Source organism: Plectropomus leopardus, chromosome 13 (assembly GCF_008729295.1).
Source record: "Plectropomus leopardus isolate mb chromosome 13, YSFRI_Pleo_2.0, whole genome shotgun sequence".
Classification (NCBI taxonomy): Eukaryota; Metazoa; Chordata; class Actinopteri; order Perciformes; family Serranidae; genus Plectropomus; species Plectropomus leopardus.
Window position 1 is genome coordinate 27,134,785 of NC_056475.1, and position 24,344 is coordinate 27,159,128.

Sequence of the window (24,344 nt, forward strand, 5' to 3'; positions counted from 1 at the left end):
ATATAATGAAACACTCCAAATGTTGAAACAGCTTTCTCTGTCAAATACCTAGAAGCCCTATTACGTTGCAGTCGATGCACCAGGCATGAGGATACAGGCTATAACTTGAGAGAACTACTGTACTTTTATTTTAACATTAACTTAGAGATCCTTACATTAGATCAACACTAAAACATTTGAAGTTACTGAAGGTTACTCTGATGCTGTGAGTTACTAACCAAGACAGATTCTGCTAATTAGACTTAATATTTAATTACAATTCACGGCCTGTAAATTATAACAAGCCAAGACTATCTTCCAACAACAGACTGTAATGCCCTCAGGCATTACAGTGTTCTACACATAGCTCTTGTTTAACATTTCATTTGCTGTGAGATTTCTTCTGTTCTTACAGATGACTTTGGATGTGTCATGCTATTTTACTCGGTAACTCTTGAATCCTAATGAATGAACATGCTCCGATACTGTGACCTATTTATGTCCTGTTTTTTCTCCTGAGCTATGAGCAATCATGCTTTCAAATCTATACCATATTATATAGTTAATTAGAAATTATTTCCCTTTTGTCCATCTTTACTGCTGTTGTGTTTGTATCTTTTTTTAAACCTCTTCCTCAGGACAAACATGCATATTTCATGGCCCCTGTCTGCCCCTGCCTTCGTTTACCCTGTGCTTTTGTGAGACTCTTATTCTGGCCCTTTTTGTGGTTATTTACAGCAGCTTGTACTACTGTGAGTATTTAGTGCCACACACACCTCTTCCAATCCATCCTCCAATCATTTAAGTTTGCTTTTCATTCCAATCTCTACCTGGCCCGAACTGGGTAACATCAGTCTCAAAAATGTTTTTTTTTTTCCCTGTAATTGCACTTGACAAACAACCCGCTGGCCCAAGTAACTGTTTATTGACTTGTCTCGCTACAGAGTGCTGCTGCGCCTCATGGTGCAGTGCCACTGTAGTCGTTTGAGAGGCATAAGGTGTTGGCTTGCACCCATCCCCACCCAGGTGCCACAGTGTGTAAATGTAATGATCGATTTCAAATTTGTCGAGAGCTGCAGGGAACGCCGGCGGTTACACTAACTGTCCCACAGAATCTGAGCTTCTTTCCCCGCAGCTTTTAAACGGGCGAGATACTTTACTCACATGTTCTGCTTCCCTCTGGCACCAGCAGCTAAAAATAATAAAAAGATGTAGAAAATGGGAAAATCTGTGTGAAAACATGTACAGTATGTGCTTTTGTGTGCCTGCCTAGTCCAGATTAGTACAGTTGCATACTGATGTGCTTAATATTGTTCTTTGGATAGTTTTCACTCATTCACATTACAGGAATGATATTGAAACATTGATAATGAAACACAATTGATTTCCTAACATTTTATATATGTTTGTAATAGATTTGGCTGGAATTCTAACAGTATAACGTAAATTCAAGTGAAAAACAAAATCCAGTCATGACCTCCAAAGTCAAGAGCCTTAATTGGTTATGCAGAGAGTGGTAGATATTGTGAGTGCACACCTTAAAGGGATACTGTGGTGATTTTCAACCAGCTTTGTAACAAAATAATTTGGATACTATGTGTAAATGAACTGTGGTAAACTGTCCCTCATCTAACCAGTGCCTAGATATCCCTCAGCCCGCTGGCTCTCAAGTTATTGTTCAAACCACAGACTGCCTTTCGGCATTTTTGTATTTCCCGTCACTGCAGACACAAGCCAACGCTCTCCCCCTCTTTTTCATTCTCAAACTTGGCCTAAAATCCAATCAGACTAGGCAGTGCTGATCTAATATAAATCGAGATTCTGTCAGTGCACTGCCTATTTCTCTAACAAAAAATGTTTTCAAAATTATATTTTAGTGCCCTGTTTAGCTGTAATAATAAGTTTTTTTTAACAAAAAGTGGACACCATACTGTTTCCAGCATAGTGAAAACAGAGGCTGAAAAAACTGAGATCAAACAGTAAAACTAAGCAGTGCCAATCAAATATATACCAAGGTAATTTTACTATATAGACTGTTACTCTGCAAAAATGATTTCAGAAATACATTTTAGTGCCGAATTTAGCAGTAAAAGCAATAGTTTGTGAACAGGAAGTGGGCGACATACAGTTCTGAGCATAGTAAAAGCAGCTGTAATAGCAAGAGTCTGTAAACATGAGGCTGGTGCCATACTGTTTCCTGCACAGTGAAAGCAGAGGCTGAAACAACTAAGAACACACAGTCACACCAAGCAGTGCCCATCAAATGTGCACCAAGATAATCTTACTATATTGACTATTTCTCTCGTAAATGTTTTCAGAAACATATTTTGGTGCCCTGTTTGGCTGTAAGGCTGGGAGTTTGTGAAAAGGAAGTGGGCACCATACAGTTTGGTGCATAGTTAAAGCAGAAGCTGAAAAAAAATGAGATAAACAGTAAAACTAAGCAGCAATGATCAAAATCTAAACCAAGATTCTGTTACTGTCTTGCCTATCTCTCACCTAAAATGTTTTAAGAAACATATTTTAGTGTTCTGTTTAGCTGTAATAGTGAGAGTCTGCGAAAAGGAAGTGATCTATATCAGTTCCCTCAGAGTGAAAGCTAAGACTGAAAAATACCCAAACTAAAGCAACTAAGCAGCACTGATCAAACATAAACCAAGATTATGTTACTTTATTAACTATTTCTCACTTCAAATGCTCGTTTTACGTTATAAAAGGTGTTTGCATCTTTCTACTGCATAGACAGCCTCATTTTATAGAAAAGACCATCTTTCCAGCAGAGAAATGCTTCTTCAAGAGAAAGACTCTGATCTTAATGAAACACTATGAATTTCCTAACATTATAAGTGTGTTTGTGGCAGATTTGGATGGAGTTCTAACAGTATAACAGAAATTCAAGTGGGCACTTGATGAAAAAAAGGAAAATCCCGTCATGACCTCCAAAGTCAAGAGCCTTTATTGGTTATTGCAGAGAGTGGTAGATATTGCAAATGCAAGGCTTAAGCTGTGAATGGAAATGAGAATGAGAGAAGGAAGAAACTGCTAAGACATCTGAAGACATCTATGTATATGCTGAATACATCTTAGGCGAACGCAAACTGTGTTAATTCCATTTGGACCTGTAGTAGTGGCTTATTAGATTACTGCTTAAATGTCATGTTTGTCAGGTTTAAAGATGTAAATGGGAAGTATTAAATGTATCCTTTAAGGCACAAAGAGGAACTGAGCGAGCTCTCCCTGGCTAGCAGAGTTTGGAGCAGAATTTGTGGCTGATTTAATCTAATACGGATCAGTACTGGCCCACATGCCTTTGAGTGTGTGGGTGGTTTACATTAAAGTAAGTGAATATTTGGCGCTACAGTCAGCCTCGCAAGTATTTGGACAATGAAACAGTGTTTGATATTGCGCCTCCATTCTCTTTCTACTTCAAAATGTTCAACGAGATGATGCTAATGAGGTTAGTTGGTTTTAATTTTAGAGTATCTTCAGACTCAAATTAATATTCAATGAAGCGCTCGTTCCCTTCTTTTTTGTTTCACTGTTAGAGCCATTATGCGCGCGCGGTGCCTGGAGATACAAGTGCCTCTCCACGAACAAGGGGCTCGTTGTGAACAGAGGCCAGCAGCACTGAAGCGCCGCTCACCTGTTCAGCCCGACAGCCAACTCGGCTCTGCTCTGCCCTGCCAAGCTACACCACAACCAGCTGGTGGCAATCTTCAATTACAACACCTGAGCCGCATTAACTCGTCAGCCCTGACCCTGAGAGCCAGCAGGTGCATGAGGGAGAGGTGCAGGGGGCTCGCTGGTACCTGTGGACACGGCTTGGCTCATGTCAAAGGAAATAAAAGTTGTTTTATTTATTTATTACTGTGTCGCTTTTTTCTCCTTTATGTGGAAATTGCAGGGTTGGAGGGAATAATGGAACTACAGGTACCTGCTAATAGAAAAAAATGGAGCATTGGTTAGCAATCCAGCTGATTATGCACTGAATGCAGTGTTGAAAGTGTTGATGTTTCAATTTCCCTTTCCACTTCATGTCACTGGAATTTGTAGCTTGTGGTGTAATAATAATCCTAGCATGATATAGTTTCCGTTAATGTTACAGATTTCACCATTAAATTGACAGCTGTCATCTTGTCACAAATACCACATGATTGCATTTTATTAGATTGATAGATGGATAGATGGACAGATATTTAAAAACATTTAGAACAAACAAAAATATTGAAATTAAAAAAAGGCAATGTAAAGTGAAAGTAATTATTAGAAAAGGTTGCCATTTTTATGTCAAAACCTTAAATTCTATAAAAATAAAAAATAAATCTTAATATTTACACTCCTTGGCCTCTTTAGTAGGTATGCCTATACAATCAAAATCTAGCACAACAGCTGCACCACATATTCTACCTCTACAAAGGTTGTAATTGTTAGTTTTTTGTTCAAACTTCATTCAACTATATGTTTACGTCTGAGGTTGTAGTTTGTGGTGGTGTTTCACCATATTGAATGTGCTTCCAATACGCTCCCCCCTCATGTTTTTAAATGTAGCGTGCAAAACATTGGAAACACAATTAAATGATGCCCAGTTCAACACCACTGCACCCTACAATGTCAATGATGAATGTATCGTTAAATTAATGCCTCTTTTTTTTATGAAAGCAGAATTTATGGCTGAGCTTTAGATTTTGCTGGTGTTTTTAATAAAGTGACCACTGAGTGTATTTGCACTTTTTGTTTTCATCTAAGAAACTGATGATTTCATGTTATCAGTGAGCATAAGCATCATGGTAATTTCATTCACAGGGATGTGCGCAGACATTTTCAGGGGCTGTTTCTCTGACCTTAAACTCAACCCCCCACCCAACATTACCCCGTTTTTAAGATTTAACAGATTTTTAAAAAGTTGCACACTGTTAGTGTAAGTTAGCATGAAGTCTCTATGTCCAAAGTATACTGGTTTAATTGGAAATAGCCTTGATTTCTGCATTTATGCCATCTGTCTGCATTAAGCGTTTTGCAAATACAGGACTTATTTTGGAGAGAGCTCTGCCAAATATTCACACCTGAATAAATTCTTCAGAGAACGGCCAAATTATGTAAATATTGTGCTTTCATACCCAAGAGCAACTCAATAATTGCTAGAGAAGCCCATGACTTAGACTGAAGCTGTATCTAGTTTTGTATGTAAAAATATATACTAGAGTATAGAATAATTGCAAAAGTGTCATAGAGGATTTCATGGAAAATACTTACAAAACTTAACATTTCATATTTCACTCTTAGAATTATTTTATTTTATCATCAGTTTGTCCTAGCTCTCTGAACCAGAGCTTTTGGGGATAGCCCCCTACAGTCGTAGATTCCTACCTTTTCCTTTAAGGAACCCATTTTCTGTCATTGGGTATACCAATGACCCCTGACTAAGTGACATTTTTTAGATATTTATTCAATGCATTACAGTAACAGTGCAGATTAAAATGGATGAACTGTACAATTAAGCCAAATATTGAGTACAATAACTGCAGGAAGTTTGTGAAAAACAAATGAGTTGGACGAATTGTTTGTTGATTGTTTCCTGTTAATATTGCACCATAATGTTTTTCTTAAGGTTTTTGGAACATTTTATACCATTCTCTGTCTGCATTTTGTATTCTTTATTTTATTTTGAACAACCATACATACATAATAGGCTTCTTTTTTTGAAAAAAATGAGTGTTGTCTTCTCCCTGGTACTTGGCTACTGTTCTGTTGGCTCTATATAAACCTTAAAATGACCAATTTAATTTAGTTTTCTTCACAGAAGTGCATGAAGTGCCAAGATAAAGGCATATTGTATAATTTTCAAAAGACATTTCTTATACCACTTATAATCAAGAAGGTGGTGGAGTGGTAGTTGATGAGGTGGGTGTACTACTAGGTAGCTGTGTAGGTTACAGAGGGCAAGTAGTTATACTCCCCTATGGCCTTTTGGCTGAAATGTTAGTTAAAAAAAGGCCAGAAAAGAGTTGGGTATACCCCACATACCTGCGCATACCTCCATACACCACTGGCCTTCTGTGTATATGTCAGCCAGTTAACTAGCTAAGTTTGGTTCAGGTGATAGCATAATTTAAGGCAATATTATGCATCGGTATTTCTGTGTATGGATTTGGGGATGTATTTTATGTGTTTATTTGTGGATGTATCTTTGTGTTTGGATTTATTGTTTTTGTTGTTGTTGTTGTTTTTTCTGTGTTTGTGCTAAGGATGCATATTCTTTAGTTTGAAATACACTATTTCTTCATTTTAATTAAAAAAAGCCTCCTGTGTACAAGTGTTGCAAATAACCATTTTGCTACAAACACTAAAACAGAGGGCACCAGGTTCTTATGCATAAATGTACATTTCTAATGCTAATTTAATATCCATATCAAATAAACTATATCTTTAACTATTGTACTGTGCATTGTTTGCGTTGGTGTTATAGGACATTGCTTTGTGTCACTTTCAAAAATTATCTTTATTGTTTGTTAGTTTGTTTGTTTTTACAATTTGGTCCAACTCTAACAATTATGGACTGCTGAAACTTCTTTTTCACCACAGCTAATTAAAACTTATTTTTTTCCCCCCAGAGGGGCTGCTCAGCCAAAGAGGGCAAATGGGCTGTGCCGCGGGCAACTTAATCAAGTACTTGTGCGCTTCCCTTTTCTCTTATAGTCTTTAGTGGTGATAAGATTTTTCTGTAAGAACGAACTCCTTCCAGATGAGCAGCCACATATTACATACCACCATCAAGGAACATAGAGCAAAAGTCAAAGATTAATTCCCATCAGAACTCTTTGAAAAGCAACACACTCTGGGTTTCACAGCTGACTAACTGCACAAGAAGATTTTTTGACTGGTTATCTGAACAATTACTGTAGACATAATTAAATACAGCCACTGTGTACTGAGGAGATGTGTTTTTATATTGATATCCTTGATTAAAGCAAACCTCCTGTCCTTTCACCTCACAGTCACTCTGTCTTTTTCCTTGTAAACTAATCACTACAACAAACTAAAATTCAATCTCGCTCGGTGCTGTCGCATCATAACAAGCCCTCGATCTCCGTGGCAGTGTGCCTCATTGTTTGAATTAATTTTGAAGCACTCTCAGCCACTGGCTCTATTTAGACAAAGATTTACTCAAGTGAAGATGTTAAGTCTGAAATTTATTTTCTGATATTGTCATAGAGGAACTGGGAATGACAGCTATGATTGAGGACTCTGCAGACAGTTAAAAGGTTTACATTTGTAGGGTAGATTTGGCGGGAAGGAAATCTGTATTCTGAATGATGGACTCATGTAGATAATCTTTTGCCACAGTCACACAATAAAAAATAACCAAAAGATGTGGTAAATTAACCCTTTGACACCTGGATGGATATCATAACATATTGTTCACGTGTTTGATCAGATGACTGTTCAGAAATGTATTTAAGATGCCAACTCACAATGTCAATCTAATCTGATGAAGAAATATGTTGCTCAAAACGTGAGCATTAAAGTAAGTGAGAATTAAAGCCATGCAGTGTCCTCCAACAAGCAAAAAGGAAATGGGCAAGTTGAAAGACATTGGTGACAAGAAAACACCCTGAAAATTTGTGTTAAAAATGAGAGAGACAACGGGAGAAAGAGATCAAAAAAATATTTTTTTAAAAAATGAAAAATGCCCAATGCTTATGATTATAAAATTCTATATTAAAAACATGTTACAGAAAATGTATTATTTAAAAAAAAAAAACTTTTTCTTTTGTTTTCTTACTTTTTTGAGGTAATTGTCAGGTAATTATCTTGTAACTTTTTAGTAATTTGTTGCTTATTTTTGGATTACTTCTTGTTAAGTTGCTCATTGCCTTTCTTACATTTTTCAAAGAAATCAAGCCATTTGATCAAGTTTCAAAGGGTTAATTTTCTTGAAGACAGATGTTCCAATGCTGTGGGACTGTATAAACTCCAGCGTGACAACTGTCTGAAAGCAGCATTCACGTTTGACCCACCTCTGTCTGAGGGCTTGTCGCTCGATTACAAAAGGTCTGTCAATGCAAATGGATGGCTTGTAGGTAATTCAGTAATGACTGAGAGTGTGCTCAGGTGGGAGGTAATAGAGTGTTAAATGAGTGATGCAAAGCTCCACAGATTCAGCTGAGTGGGGAGAGGTTGCACTAGCTGCCTTCAGCGCCGGCTGACTCGCGTATACTGTGTTCCCTTTTTTTTCTCACTTTTTAGTATGTGTGAGAGCAACTGACGGGCAAGATTAAATTAATGATGATGTTGCACATGAAACATAGCAAGTGCACTCCTCAAGAGTACTTATTCACTTAAAGCAAACGTCCCGATGATTCACTTAAATTTACTTCATCAATTTTAATGCCGTAATAACATCGTCAGTTAATCAAAGTAAAAATGCCGGGCAGCAATATAAACTGCGGAGTGTGATCAGACTTAAAGACTTGTAGCCATCACTGGTTCCGCTTCTATTTCTCATGTCAATCATTTATCTAGAAATGGCCTTGAGTAAAAAAATACTGCTGTGTTTCTTTCTCTCGAGCTCTTGAAATAGTCGTGCAGACACACAAGGATGCAGATTCAAATTGATCACTGAGGCATTTTTCGCCTCCTGTGAAATATCCATGACACTGTCTGGAACATTGTTTTGCCGTTTTTATAGTGCAGAGCGAGCTTGAAAACGCATCAGAGTAACAAGGCAGCGTCTGATCCATGTTACATTTGTATTCACGCTCCTAAAAGACATGGATTTTTGAAGTCACTCATCGGTATAGCAAACCATAGTGCAGCCTTTTAGAAGCATAGCTCCCAGGTGCATGGTTTATTATATAGAGAGCAGATGTAGTTAGAAGAAACATTGCGATTTGAAAGTATTTAATTGGAGACTGCATTTCCAGACAGCCATCCCTGCCGCTGGTTTTATTCTAATTGCCAGCAGCAACGCACTTAATGAAGCGAGTGGTGAAGAGTGTGGGTAAAAGAGTGAGAGTGACCAGGTTTCCACGGCAACAGCAGCAGTAGCCGAGTAGTGTTTCATCTTGAGGAAAAGGCTACAGGAGAGCAGTGTTTCCTTGCAGTGCTTCTTGCAGCTCTATAATGAACATCTATACGGTAATAGATATATTGGTGAAAATGTTGCAGGGGCTGAAAAATGTACGCAAACCTGTAGAGTGAGGCATCTACAATCCACCAGAGGAGCACTTTCCCGGGATAAGATTTGTGTAGTACACAGTGCTGTACTCTCTTAAAAGTAGCTCTGCAGGGAGACAGCTTGGAAAGCTTTCCATCTCAAGATTTGAGAGAAAAAAAAGGCTAGTCATTTCTTTACTTGTCTTACAGATATATATCAGCATTAATGCAACTAGTTTGGAATCCAGAGGGTGTCAATTTGCACTATTTCAACCCACAGATGCTTAAAATGGATCATCATTACCCCCACAGCATAGTTCTGCAAACTGACCCAATGGCGAGTATCAAGTTTGGTGGTTTTTTCCTGTTTTTTGTTTTTTTTTTTTTGGTGCTCTCCAGCCTCAGGTCTCGTTCAGGTTTGGTTCTTTTCAAATATCATTTAAAAAGAAATTGCTCTCTTTTTTCTTTTTCGCCAATGGTCTGCATCTCTGTGTGTCATGTGTTCCAAGTAGGACACGCTATGCCCAGCAGGAGAAGGGAAGGAGAGGCAGAGCGTAGCCGATGTGTTGCATTAGCCTAACGGTCAGAAATGGATGAAATAAAGCAAAAACTTGCTAAAGGGAGCGTCTCCAAATCCCCAGTGATTCCGGGGAAGGCTTCTTCACTGTGGGAACATTATGACCTTGCATGATCCGAGATTATGCGTGCGCACAGAACTGTCACGATCAGCTGGGAGAGGCACTAAAAGTTTAGACAAGCCGGGATCTATAGCCAGTATTGGGAAAAGGAAATATTGATCTTGACATGGTTGAACAAGTTCTTTAACCTGAATGTAGCAGTCCACCAGTGCTTTCCAAAATAAAGCTATGTGAGAATTCTGCTACAGCTCAAGTGTGTTTAAAAGGTACACTTATGCAGTGTTAAAATTTGACACCAGATTTTATTTAGTTTTAGTCATTTAAAAACATGCACTGTATATTAGTTTTCAATAGATTAAGCCTTTAACACCGCGATCAACGTCACTTTATGTGTGCTGCATTGTGACAACTTTCACAAGCACTCAAACCTCTGAAAACTGAGCAAATTCGTAGAAATTAAAAAAAATAATAATAACTAATTAATTAATTAATTGAAAAAACATGTAAAGCATATAATGAGTAACTTAGCTTGAGATGCTGTGAAAACTGCAAAAAAAAAAAAAAAACATTAGGAAATGATCTAAAAATTAGCTGGGGGCAATTTTTGGATAGATATGTTATTTTTAAACTGGGGGAAAATATCGAGAAAACTATATTTATAATTCTCTTGGTTATATATTTTTTTTAATTATGTTACATAAATGTGTTACAAAATGTATTTATTTTTAGGCATTTTCTTGAGAACTTTTCCTTTTTTGTTGGTTTTTTTCACTTTTTACATAGTTTTTTTTTTTGTTTGTTTTTTTGCTTCTATTCAGGTCATCCTCTTATTTTTTTAACTAATTTCTTGCTAAATTTTGTTAAGTTTCTCCTCTCCCTTTTCCCATGCTTTTGACAGAAATTATGCTAAATTGCTCAGGTTTCATAGGGTTACATGACCTTTTAGTCTAATTTTGTTGCCAACTTCTCTCTTATTCTCAGTTGATCGCTGATGAATTTATTCCATAAATCTGTAGACAGAACATTATATAAACTCCCTTTCGGTAGTAGACACAAGGTACAAGGTCATGGTAAAAGAACAGGATTTTAACCCTTCGAAACTTGCATTGACATCAGTTTTCTTGTCCAGCATTCAGACACCTTTTACAAGCATTTATACCTTTGAAACCTGAGAAAACTGGTTTTATTTCTTTCTGAAACTGAAAAAAAGGCATTAAGTGTTGGAAAGAAAAGAACCCAAAAAATAGCACGAAATTAGAAAATGCTACAAGATCTGAAAGAGAGAGAGAGAGAGAAAATTCTAGAAAATTAAAAACATTTTAAAAATATTGAAAAATTTAAATAGAACTGCATATATATTTATCATGATTACATATTTGAAACATTACAGAAATATATTTAGATATTTTAGCAATCAAGTTATTTTTTTTATACTTTCCTTTTTTGCAGATTTTCAGGAAAATCAATTGACACTTATACTCATCTCTTGCTATTTTTTCAGGGTTGGTTTCCTCATCCATCATTTTATGTTCATAACAGAAATCAAGGCAATTTGCTCAGGTTGCGAGGGGTTAATCTATGAGTCAGACCAACTTAAGAGAACTGGGTTACAAGAGAAACAAAAGTAAGCAATAAATGAAATGCATGTATGTATGTATTCACAGTCCATGCCACATAAGCTGTACAATGGGCAGCATATCAAGGCCAACACATTTATAGCGTTCAGTGCATCACCAAAGAGAACACATATGTCACAGCATAACAAGCAACCTATACACTCAATAGACTCACATAACATACAGTATGTAAATTTTGCACTTATAAAGCAACATATCATAGAAACATAGCTTTGCTATTATACTCTAATTACTCTTCTTACTTACTGCACAATGGTGCACATCCTATGTCACTCGTGACTAGGCCAGGAACCATATAAAAATGCCCTTGAGGTCCCTATCCTTGTCTTTGCTCTCCTAGTTTATGGCAATAACCCTTTGACATCTAAAGAAATTGCTTCAAAAACATGACCAAAAAATTTGGGGAAAAAAAGGAAATGACCTGTAAGAGATGCTTAAAAAAACATCATTCTGAAAAATAATTTCAAAACATGTAATTATGATGATTATAAATACAGCTTTTTGGACATTTTTCCATAGCTTTTTAAAAAATAATTTTCCAAATCTGTAAATTTCTTGCAGTTTGGTCTTCGCCTTTTTCCGATGTTTTTGATAGAAATTGAACCAACTAGCTAAAATGGTTAAATATTTGTGTGAACACTTTACTGCAGCACAGGGAAGTGATGTCACTCCAGGTTTCAAAGGGTTGGACAACTTACATAAAGTCTCGTTCCCAGTGGACAAAAAACCCACTAACGACCACTAACATCCGTTTTTTTATATTAAATGGGAAAGGTTATAAAGGTTATAATTGACATTTATTCCTGGGTCAAACAATGCTGCGGTAGTAATGGATAATTATGGTCTCCGGCTCCAGTCAGCCGTCATGGAAACAAGACACCCTAGTGGACACGCCCTGTCCATGAGGTCAAACATGACATATAAAATAAATAAATAAATAAATAAATAAGCATAAAGGTATACTCATCTGCTGCAGAGGTGCGTGCTCTGGTCTACTAGCAATGGGGAAGCAGTCTATTACCTAGGTTTAACAGGCTTTATCACCTTTGGAAAAACATACATTGGCTAATTTTTATGAAAAAAAAAAAAAAAGGTTTTAAGCCTGAAAGCTAAACTTAAGTCTTTGGTGCTTCGCATGCAAGGGGTAACAATTTAATCATGACATGAGGAACAAAGGACCGGCAGTGATTAGTTCTGCCACTTTTACAGGTAGGAAGCCAAAAAATGTTAAGTACAGCTGAAAACTAAAATGACAATATGACAATATGATGCAGTTACAGGTATTGATTGCAAAATGCTCCTCATTGACATTAGAATAGGTCAAGTGGCTGTCAACTCTAAATAAAAGATTCAAAAGTTGATACAGATCGTTGAATAAGACGTGTGCATTTGTCAATCTTTCACATTATCATTTAGTTTGTAGTCATTGATGAAAAATATATTTCCCCATAGTTTTTAAATGAAACTTTTTTTTTTTTAAGTTTTGGAGTAATTTTTAAGCCAAATAAAAGTCATCAATTACTACTGTTTCAGCACAGTTTCTGTTGACAGTAACATTGCAGCTAAGGTTAGGTGTCTTGGGAGTTTCTTCATGGCTCATAATTGTTATTGTTAGGCAACTATATCATTTGATGAAGTTTAGAGAATGATGAATGGCACTCTTTGTTCACTCATCAACCACCATGACATCCACACCATCATTTTGCACTGTGCTACACGCAAAGCTTCATTCTGCTTTGCCACTCAACATAAGAACTGGCTGCTTATTTTTATTATCCAGAAAGGACCTAAGAGGTGAGACTGCAATTTGTGTTAACCTGCTATACATGTAACTTGATACTTAGTTTATATAGGATGCCTTTTAATTTACTGTATATTGTAGTAATTTTTATGTGATGTTATGTGATGTTATGTTTTAGGCTGCATAAGGCTTCATTGTGATGTGTTCAAGGTCGGCTCAGTAAAATTACTTTTAGGGCAAAGGTCCATTAAAACACCTTCAAGATGTGTTCAAATGTAACATCAAGAAAAAGAAAATTTAGTTTTGGCAGGAAACTTGATTCATACGGATGTATGGCTAAGAAACTTGTTTTCCTAGCAAGATAAAATGGATAGTATATCCCTGTCCCTAATTGTTCATTTCTGCAAACCAAGGATACTTTAAATGCATTGCATACACATCATAACAACCTTTTTATAATTGACATAGTACATGACCTGACTTTGTCTTTAGGTGAAGGAGAGGGATGGTGGATGGTTTGTCATGCTGCAGACCACTGTGAGAAACTAACAAACAATAATGCCTGTTGGTGTTTTAGCTAACCCATTGCTGTGTTTCTAGCAGTGTTAAGCCTCTAAATGTGAGTGTATTTTTAGCAACCCCTTGTTGATTATCCACCAAGATTACTGCCACAATATGCATTTTATTACCAAGACATTGCTTACTTTCCTGCTTGGATTGTGGCACCAAAACAAGGTATTTTAAGCCGAAACATCTTTACCTAAGCATTACTACGTGTTTTTGGTTTTTTTGTTGTTGCACAAAGACACAAAGTTTCAACAAACCCACAGCATAGTAACATACAAATTTAATGTATGCATGGTTTGCAGAAAAGTACATTGCCAACATTTTTTTCTGGAGACAGGGTTGATGTGGTAGTAGATAAGGAGATGTACTGAAATGCAGTTTGAAATTCACACTTTTTAGAAGGTTTAAAACAAGCTCTTATGTTACCCCAGCTGATGCCAACCTACTACACTGTAAAAGAAATCTGATCTGTAAAACTGAATTATAAGTCAGGCTGCTCATGAGATATGTATGGAGTTATTGATTCAATTTAACATCTTCAATTTATCATTCTCCTGGCCTCATCTTTATTGCGTTGTCAATTACCACATGGTCTCGGATCTCTCTCGCCCAATTCTAGGTGACTCCCCTGAATAGCAAAACACTTCCATGAGTCAAAAAGCAGATAATAACCATAATACTGAGACAGCACATCCCTCAAGTAAGAGGGTCTCCAACAGAACATAGACACATTAATAATTGATACATAGAAAGCCAGCCTACACGACCATTCGGAGAAGCCCAGTGCCTGCCACAGGAGAAATTTCCAGCAGCAAATAGGTCTTGAAGGTGCCAGTTATGTCATCTTTCACTACAACAGTGAAGTGAAATGCCGAGCAAGTCTAATAGACTAATAAATTAGAAAATAGAGCCCCTTACCCCGAGTTAAAATTCACAGGAGAGTAGAAATGCTGTAATACCTCAGTAACAATTTAACCGGAGTTACAGAGATCACAAAATATCTGGGAATTATAACAAAAAAGCTCCCTGCTGCCAAAAGCCTCTAAAACGTGGGCACTGTAACAGCTGAGAATTTGGGTAAGCAGTCCAGCATATACCAGCATACTCTAGTACTTTTGGCTTTACCCTTTGTTAGTTCAACACTGTGTACACTGGGTTAGTAGAAATTATAGAACAGCATCTCCAGTCTACTGGTCACTGTGCTGCAGTTCAGCATGCAGTGTCAGAAACTTCATGGGTTTTTAATTGTTTTGTTTTCTGTTTTGGAACACCATCCCTGTCTTCATTAATACTTGTCCATCATTATTCTCATTTAAGTCTAACATGAAAAAAATCCTTGTGCTGTAGTACATTTATTAGCTGTGCTGATGTGTTATGTGTATGTGTCTGCTTCATTTATTATTATTATAACTACCTGTTTGTAATATTGTCATGTAAGGTGAGAATTACTTGTTATATTTTGAATATATTATAAATTTTAGAGGGGAGGTTTTAACTATAAGCCCTTTCATACCTCTTAACCTCTCCTGCACAATTCTTGTTATGCTTGTTATTATCGACTTGTTTTTTGTTTTGTTTTGTTTTTTATCAAATCTTGTGTGCTAATAAATTAAATTAAAAATCAAAATTAAAAATCTAATTTCTATCACTAGAGTGGATGATGAGACAGAAAGTCTAATTTGAGAAATTTAAGAGGACCCAAATTTCCTAATATACAGTATGTGGGATTACACATTTTCTCAAGTTTCATTCAATATTCTCAAGTTATATTTTCTAAATTCAGACCTTCAATTCATCTTCAGAATCCCCATCCCATACAATGAAACTATATACATATATACGTAACAACCACACAATACAAAATAACCAAAAGATGTGGTAAATTAACCCAGATAGATAGATAGATAGATAGATAGATAGATACTTTGCAAATGTAAAACAAACAGAAAAAGATTCAAATTAAACATAATGGCAATAACAAATTGGTTAATAACCTTAGAAACACTCAATGAATAGCTTCAAATTTGCAACAAGAAACTGCAAATTACATATTTGAAAGGGAGAAGGAAGAAGAACAAAGTTATTATTTCCTACCCTTTCTCAGCCACTCAGTTAATTCATTTGTGAACTTTATCTCTAACATATATACATACACTTACATATTTACACACACAGACATACATACATGCAAACATACACTCTCTTACACACACACACACCTCAATTATACATATATAGGCCTACATACACATATATACATGCATGTACATATATATAGGTATTTCCCAGAGTTTACACAAATGCACATGCAGGCAAATTCATATATATTAAACATAATGTGCACATACGTGTATGCGCCTGCACAAACTCAAACTCACAATGTACAGCTAACGAACCGTAATTCAAGCTGTACCAACAATGCGGATGCTATACTGTGTCACAGACAGACTGTATTCAAAGTCTTTCCTCATTAATAAACCTCTGTAAAATGATGCTTTTGTGCATTTTCTTAAAACGAATAATACTTGCACCGCTTGAGTTCTCCTCATCCAACTCATTCAACAATTTTACTCCACAGAATAAAACACACTCTTCAAGGTTGCACGAGCATAAAGTTTTCTTTAAGGTAAGCTTAAGAGAAATTATAATCACCTTCCCTTTCTTTTTATTGTTGTTGTCATTGTTGCTGTTTTACTGTGATATTATTCTGTATGATTTGAAACTTAATGTCATAGGTTAAGTGTCTGGTTAATAAATTACTCAAAATAGAAGTTAGCCTACTTCTCATGTCATTTTTTTTTTAAGGTGTGTGGGGCAGGGTAAATGAATGAAGAAAAAAAAGTGTAGAAAAAATTACGTCATGGCAAACACAACCAAGGACACGTAACACTATTGCTCTCTATAAACACTTATTGGAGCTTCCAGGGCTTGAATGCCCGTTTGGCTGCTAGGCTAAATTAGTTTAGGGACGTTATCTTACCGGTTGACTCGCTGTCTCTGCACGGAGCCGACGGTCGTCCTTCGGTCAGTTCCCTCTCCGTAAACCGACGCTCCTTCCCTTCAGCACTCCATGGATAGTTCGCTTGTAGCCATTAAAACACGCGGACAATAACGTGAAACAAAACGGAGATATGAGTAGTCGGTCTTCCTCGAAACACGCAGAAATCACGCCCTCAACACAGAGGCTCACCTGGTTTGAATCACCTCTCTTAATTACTTCGGCCCGCCCCCTTTCTCATGCTGTCTTCACGTGCTCCCCGAAAATATTGTACATACCGCATTTGCAAGTTATGAGCACATGAATGCTAAAAAAAAACAAGGTGTTATTTTCGGGACAATATTTGCCTGGAATGCTTTATACTAAAAGGTTTGCTTGCTTGCAACAACAAATATATGCATATACTAAAATGTGTAACTGTTTAAATGATAGCTACAAGGAACAAAATAGCAAAATCTTTAATTTTTTACGATCAGTTTTTGAAAGTTTCCGTACGTTCTGCCATTTCTGTTGCCCTGAAATGTCATGCAAACGTCACAACTCGGCAACTCGACTATCATCGAAATTTCCCAATTTCCCACTCATAATGACAACTTTGGAGTGCTGTTTATGTTCTACTTACTCATCAATACAATATTTTTGAGTAGCACATGAAGGCACCATTATTTAAGTTTATAAACAAATTAGAACCTCAACCACATGTCTGATGTGCAGCCTGTGTACTTGGCTCTGCCACAAAAGCACAAAGGAGCTCTGTGGTACTTGTTCTTGCTAAAACATCAAAAAAAAAAAAAAAAAACCTTTTTACTTCTAGCATCCATGTTTGTTGTTTATGTTTTTCTGACTAGGGCTCTTAAATGTGTGTATGTCGTAATTATGATCGCACATCTGGGAAGTACAATATTTCTAAGGGGCACACGAAGGCAGCATCATACAGGCCCTTTTAAATCCATCCACATTATAGTTATATGATCAGACATAGTATAAAAAGTGACAATTCAGGGGTTTGTTGGCTCAGTCTCCCTCTCTTTTTCACGCTATCTGAAAAAGGCAAAAAATATCTTACACCTAACTGCTGAACCTCTGCATGCAATAGGCTGCCCCTTTTGTTAAATGTATTCTCCTTGTGAGAATGTTGGGTTGTGTGAGTGAAGATGTCATCTGTGTATAGACTTGTTTTAGGTTTACGTCCATAGATTATATACCTTTTTATGCTTTGGCTCTGATGGACAGCTGCTGCAAAGGGGTTAGATGGGGACAAAATGAGAAAGTAGGCATCCTTAGTTGTAACTGTGGCTTTGGATAAGTTGGGGTTTTTTTCTCCCAACTGATTAATAGCTCAAAAAGCCCAATTTTGCAAATTTACAAAAAGGAATTACCCAAAAAATTGCTCAAAAGCTTTTTCTGCATCAAAGGAAGCCACTATTGTTTCAGTCAGATTGCTTAATTTCTGTGGTCAGCCAAACAATAGTGATGATATGGTTTGCCAAAAACTCAGAATCTACAATGAGTTTTTGTAGTTGGTATAGTTTTCTTTCTTTTGTGAAGTTGCTTGCAAGATGTTTCCCTGAGTTATTTTTCTTTTCAAAGTATGCGTCAGTTTGCTGAAGTAAAAATTCTTTTTTTCAATTTATTTCTTTTGTTATATCAGTCAATTTTGATTTTTTTTTTTTTTTTAAATCTCCTCGGTTTATTATTATTTTCCTCTGTGGGAGTTTTTGCACAAGCACTTTCTGAATGGCTGATTTCAAGTTCCAGGTTTTCATATTCTTTATGTTCTTTTTTTCTATCTGTAAGATGAGTATGAGATGTTTTTTTCCCCCCTTTTATTACTTTTTCACAGTTTCCAAAGTAATGTTGGTGAGCTGTTGGAGAAAGTCATTTGTGTCCATGAAGGATGCCCACTCTCCTGGAGAACCTGTCAAAGTCTGGATCTCTGAGGAGTGAAACATTAAAGCGCCATCTGGAAGGCTGTTTGTAAAATTGCTTACTGTGGAGAACTAAGGAGATAGGGGCATGGTCACTTATTACAATTGAAGGGATTGATGTTTCAGTTATGTTCTGTATAACTGAGTCAATGCTGGAGAATGAGTGATGTGGCCGTGAAAAAAATATGAATATTCATTTACTGCTGGATTTTTTATACGCCAACTGTCACCAAGTCCTTACTCCTCCATTTACTGCTTTTTTGCCTCGGTGGATTGCCGTTTCATCCAAGTTGTTGTTGATCGGTCTATTGTTGGGTTAGAAAAACTGGGTTAAAATCACCTCTAATGACAATTTTAGAATTTGTGAAATCATTTAAAGTTGTGAATAAAATAGGATCATCTATATTAGGACCATATCTATTTTCAATGGCAAGATCTGTGTTGTTGATTGATGTGTTTATGATAATAAATCTGCCATTTGGGTCATTAATGGTTAACTTATGGACACTTATTTGCCAGAGTGACTCCTGATGGTGATAATCTATGGTCCTTAGGGCTTTAAGTGTAAGTCTCTTGGAGTAGGCATTATATATATATATATATATATATATATATAATATATATATATATATATATATATATATATATATATATTGTACTTTGTGTTTTGGTATATATATATATAAATATATATATATATATATATATATATATATATATCAGAGCAATATTTGAAAAAAATAAATATACATATTTTATTCCTTTAAGCATGGGAGCCAATCCTGCATATTTCCATCTTCGGAATTTAAGTGGGGCACTGATTGAGGGTTTTTGGGATGACGCGTTCTGGTGAGTATTTGCCATGAGTAATGTGTGTTTGTGTCTGATTATGCAAGCTTGTGTGTGTCGAGGTTGTCTAAGTGTGTGTGTGTGTGTGCATGTGCATGTATGTGTGTGTGTGTGTGTGTGTGTGTGTGTGTGAGGTTTAAAAGGTCTTGCCATCACGAGTTATCATATAAGCAATTGACAGCAAGAGACAGAGCAGCGATAAGATGAATTTGAATGGGTGGCTGTTCACACAGGAGACCACTGGAAAGAATCTGTCATTTGCATGTGTTTGAGGAGGGAGGGGGCAGGAGGGTAGTTCAAATCATGTTACCACAGTCACTGATGGGTAGGCGTAATGTAATGTGTTAGAGCCAGGCTGTGGTATTGAGGTCACGGTAAAGCTGTCACTCATTGCATAATTTGTCCACAATCAAATTTGCATGGTTTTGGTTATTATTTGTGGGCTTTTTTCATGATGGAGCACCCAACTTTGCATTGTTTTCTTATTTAATTTGGGAATTAAGTCAGTATTTAGTTTCTCTCTGTTCCTTTCCTTTGTTTTTAATCAGTTCTTATATCCAGACTGTTTGTTTGAGTTTGGCAGTGATAGGTCAGGGTGTCACTCAGTGGAAAGTGACCTGCATGCGGGAACTTCAGGAGTCAGGGCTACCCTGGATACATCACAGTGGTTCAGAATGATTCGTTCAACTGCTCTAACTTTCCAATGTAGATGTGTGCAAATTCTATCCACAGTGTTGTTGAAATGTGAAGATTCAATATATTCACTACATATTAACGTGTAACATATCTGTGATTTGAAGAAATGTATAATGCCAAATTTTCATTTTCATTTCAGTGTTCTGCAGATTGCCAGCATTTGTCATAAGCTTCCAGTTGTGTGTTTAAAAAGTGCTGATGGCATATCATCCTTACCCCTGACCCTTAAACTGAAATGCTTAACAAGCAGAATTTCTTTTTTCTAAATAGTCTAAAATTAGCTGGTTATTTTCAATCAGAGGGTGCCCCAGGATGCATCTTGCTCCCATGTGTTAGGTTCAGCTCACCAGATAAATCCAACATAAATTCCAACTTGTCACATCTTGCCACTTTGTGGACCGTCATGATGGTTGGGATTAGGCAACAAAGTCACAGATAGTTAGGTTTTGGCACTAGTGTTGAAAAAAAAATCCACACAAGAAGCGAACACCCGACTCCTTCATGAAAGTCAGTTGTTTATGGAACTGAGCGACCTGCCCTATAAACACACTTGCACTCATTTAAAAACTGTCGTCACCGCCAGCTTCTCTACCTGACGCCATCCTTCATTCGCGGCGAGCCCGCCTGGTTCCGTCCAGCCATGTTCTCAATGGAAACCACCTGAGTGCATATCAAGTTCAGAATGAGCTTGATAACGGGCTGGATAAAGCATGAGGCAGTATATGGAGCATTGTGAGACTTAGGTTATAACATATTTGTGTTGTATTTTTGTTATTACATTTGCACTTGTTGGTGCACCTATATACTTTGTCAGAGAGGTTTTGCTTTCACAATTTTTTTGGCTGTAATCAAAGGCATTACACTAAAACTGCTTAGTGACTACTCCACAGCAAATCCGTCATGTCATTCTGTTATATAATATGCATTAGCTATATTATGTCTGATATATGTGTTGGTTTTTAGAGGTGCCATGTGTACTACATGTCTCCTGTTTGCCTTGACATCAATTCTGAGGGTGAGAGACCTTTGCTCTCTTGGTTTGCCCAAGTTACAAACTCATCAGACTGGACTGGAGCGATGCCATGCTGAGGCAGAACCCATCCTTTTCATCCTCCATCTCACAGGGAGAAAAACATGCATCACAATTATGCCCTGCGCTTGCCAAGCGTGTTATGTGAAACGAACAGGTGCACTACGATGCACAGCAGCACTATTGTCTGTCGTGCTGTCAGATGGGCTGGAGGCGAGGGCATTTCACAGGCCTGTGTGGAGGAGATCGTGGCCGGCACCCTGCCTCTCGTGTGTACGCTGGGTGTGTCAAGGTCTATTTTAAACTCTGGACCGAGCGACCTCTGAGCTGTTCACCATTAGTGTTTCCGTTGCTATATAATGAATATGTTGTTTATGCTTTCCTGGCCTATATCCTCACATTTATACATGACTGGATCTAATGTTGAACTGAATGTCATATTGTATTTGGGATATATTCATTTTATGTGGAAAAACAGTGATCCTTAACACCTGCAACATCCAATTAAATTTGATGAGACATTTTTGTGTAACCATTTTATAGCAAATGTCACTTTTTGCCGCTGTTAGCTGAGATAATATGTGAAAAGCAAGCATACAATTTTTGACTTCACAGAAGTCTTTATGTAACAAAGCCATACATTGACTGGAGTCTTGGCCATAATGCCCACTGGCAGCTATGACGGAGGACGATGTGCTTAATGAGTGTAGATTAACAGGCTTATACAAGACAGGTTTGTTGCCTTTATCTTTTCTTGGAGATTAAAATTGTTAACTCAGTTAACAGCTCTGTTGGCCAGCGCTTTAGTGCAGCGGTTTGATGTGCATATAAGATGTGTTTGATTTTTGAAGTAAATATAATATTGGTCCACTTTAACAGGGCAGGACAAAGCGATTTCAGGGGTCTTAGTGCTGAATATCAAACACAGTTGATTTTCTTTTTTTTTTTTTCAAGCCTCGCTAGCTGTTTGGCTGTAGGATTGGCAGTTTCATTTCTCATTCCGAAGCTGTCAAATACCATTGTTTTTGGCGTAAGATCCCCACGCAAAAAGCCAGCTTTCATGTCCACATGACGTTTTCAGCTGAGAACATGGCCAGACAGAACTGGTCAGGGAGTTATTATACACTGCCGGACATCTGGATAGCACTTTTGCACAACTGGCAGTGTCAGTTAAGAATGAGGCCAGATGGAACCCGTTGTGAATGACACGCTGCAGCTCGGCCTCAGGTTAAAACACTGCCAGTAACAACATAATAATAAAGGAGTGCAAGGGTCCCTGTAAGCCCGGCAGGTCCCACAAACCCTGGACTTGCACGCAGGAGCTTGGTGTTTGCTTCCTGTATGAATGTGATTTTTTCTACACCTTACTAGGTGCCTCTAATTTTAACCATCCATGTTAGCATGTGTATTTGTTGACATCGGTTGCCATGTACTTTTGTTGCCAAAACATACCCATGTGCAGCATCATCCCACCATGTGCTTGTGTCAAGTATGAGTTCAGATGAGGACCCAAATGCAGACCAAAAAGGGCCAAAAAGGACCAAAAGTAAGCATTAAATCCAATGAAAATGTCCAAAACCAAGCAGGTCACCAAAACACAAAGTACAATTGAAACACAAATCAAAACTTAAACTGACACCAACCTGGATCACAAGGAAGAACTCGGGTAAAGACAGCATCAAAAAAAGGAAAGCGAAAACTGGTGAGGACTGTACAACTAGTGAGGGCTAGGTGAAATTAATCAGGGAAACACTAAGGCTGGAATACATGCACAAGCAGAAAGTAAAACCAGACATGACACATGAGGAGTGATACTACAAAATAAATCAGGAAACAGAACATGAAACAAGGAAAACACAAAGAGAAAACCCCAAAATAAAGTCCACACTATAACAGAATACCCACGCTGCCTTAAGCAACGCATCACTGCTTTCCAGAGGGAATAGTGCCACAAAAAGCATTTGTATTTTACCAAGACATCATTGCACTTCCAGCCAACACACAACAAAATCTGTCATGTTTTAGCGTCCCGTCAGTGTTTTTCCAGATGTGATAGTGCCATGAAAAGTAGGTATTTAAAACAAAAACGTGATCTTTTCTTAACCACAACCAAGGTTTTGTGCACAAACTTAAAGACGTGTTAAGCACAGGGTTGTTGAAATGTGAAGTTTTAACGCATTATACAAACATAACATATGTTTGCAAAAATATACAATGCCAACATTTTGTCTGGCTAGTGGGAAATAACTGAAATATCTTTACAACTGTTGCATGACATTTTCTTACATGTATTCATGGTGTCCAGAGGATAAATCCTCCAGTCTTTGACCTTCCCATGACATCCTCTCTGGCACCATCAGCACGTTGGCATTTGTGTTTTCATAGAAAAATGTCTTAACAAATATTGGATAGATTATCATACAAGGTTTTTACAGTCTCTGTAGACCTTGTTAATCCCCTGAATTTTGATGTAGCATCACAATAAGGTCAAAATGTATCTGTGTCCAATACTTTGATCTATGACCAATGGATGATGTTTAAACTGTTACAGAAATTACAGCCAGCATGTGAAAAATAGTAAAGAGAAAGATTGCATTTATTTTCCACCACTCACTCATTTTTCCCTTACATCTTTGTCCACCATACACTAGATATTATATCATTAAATCTCACAAGTTGCTTAACATGATGACTTTTCTGCTTTCATCAAACAAATAAACGCATACTGCCATGTGCTTCTTTTAACACTTTGCTGCCCACAACATGATAAATTCCTCTGTCCTTATGCGCTATTTGTATATTTCCCAGGAAAATTAATGCACCAATTACCATTTAATCATGAGCCAGTAAATTGTGCATAACATTGAAGGCTGTGATCACCTTACTGATGTTACCGCTTCCTTCTTTACTCCTACTATGGGAGTAAAGAAGGAAGCGGTCCAGAGCTGTCCAGTTAGGAGGCAGGTTAGAGTGGTGAGTGGGTCACAAAACACAGGACCTTTTTCAAGGACTTCCCCCAGGAGACGTGTGTTCAGAACAGAGCGAACTTTGAGTGAACTTTGAGTCATTTTAAGAAACGTTCTTACCATGCTTCTTTTCCTAAACCTTACCACAGTAACTTTAAC

At 37.2% G+C, this 24,344-nt stretch overlaps 1 long non-coding RNA gene across 1 annotated transcript in view; it reads right to left on the reverse strand.

The window, feature by feature from the left end:
* The window catches only part of LOC121952102, a 57,054-nt gene extending 40,182 nt beyond the window's left edge, over nucleotides 1-16,872 (reverse strand). The window contains exon 1 of the long non-coding RNA XR_006106425.1: nucleotides 16,699-16,872. This is a non-coding gene — a long non-coding RNA (uncharacterized LOC121952102). The remainder of the gene's footprint in view (nucleotides 1-16,698) is intronic.
* Nucleotides 16,873-24,344: the final 7,472 nt, after the last annotated feature.